Here is a 667-nt window from a genome sequence, read left to right on the forward strand (position 1 = left end):
ATCGGAGGGCGCGCGTTTCTCATGCACTGGCTCTTGGGAAAGCGCGAGCACCTGGCCAGCTTTCGCCGGGAATCGCCCGGACTGCTTCCAAGCGGATCGGTGCTCTTCTTGCCTGCAAGGTTGTGGGGTGTGTATGTGTGTGGGATGGTCCCACGACATCGTTGGCATTAAAATGCCGCCCGTGTACTTCCCCCCGCAATTTTTAAAAATCTGGTTTGCCGAAATCCAATGAGGGCCCCTCCAGACGTCGTTTTCATTGCACATGTGTGACGGTTTCGGCTTGTGATGCTATCAGGTAGTGTCACTTTCAATACTCTTTGGGCAGGCACTGCTTCTTTTCCAATCAGTGCATGTCCAGTAACTTCCTGATGAAGTCCTGTAAGTTTTTATATGACAAATGTTTAGGTTAATTTCTGCTCCGCTATAACATCTCCAGGCAGCAACAATGGCTGTTTGGGGAAAGCATCACCAAACTGGAGCAAAATAAAGGCACCACTAATGTGCTGTTAATGTGCAGGACATGTTCCACAATAAACCACAAGTCTGGAGGGGCCCTGAGTTTCAAAAACAAAACAAGAAACCTGATCTCAATGATCCATTTGCAAATCAACGCCTGAGAGGGGAAATTCACTGGGGTGAGGAAATCATTCATTTAATAGGATCAACT

This window comes from Podarcis filfolensis, assembly GCF_964270895.1.
Source record: "Podarcis filfolensis genome assembly, chromosome: 8".
Classification (NCBI taxonomy): domain Eukaryota; kingdom Metazoa; phylum Chordata; class Lepidosauria; order Squamata; family Lacertidae; genus Podarcis; species Podarcis filfolensis.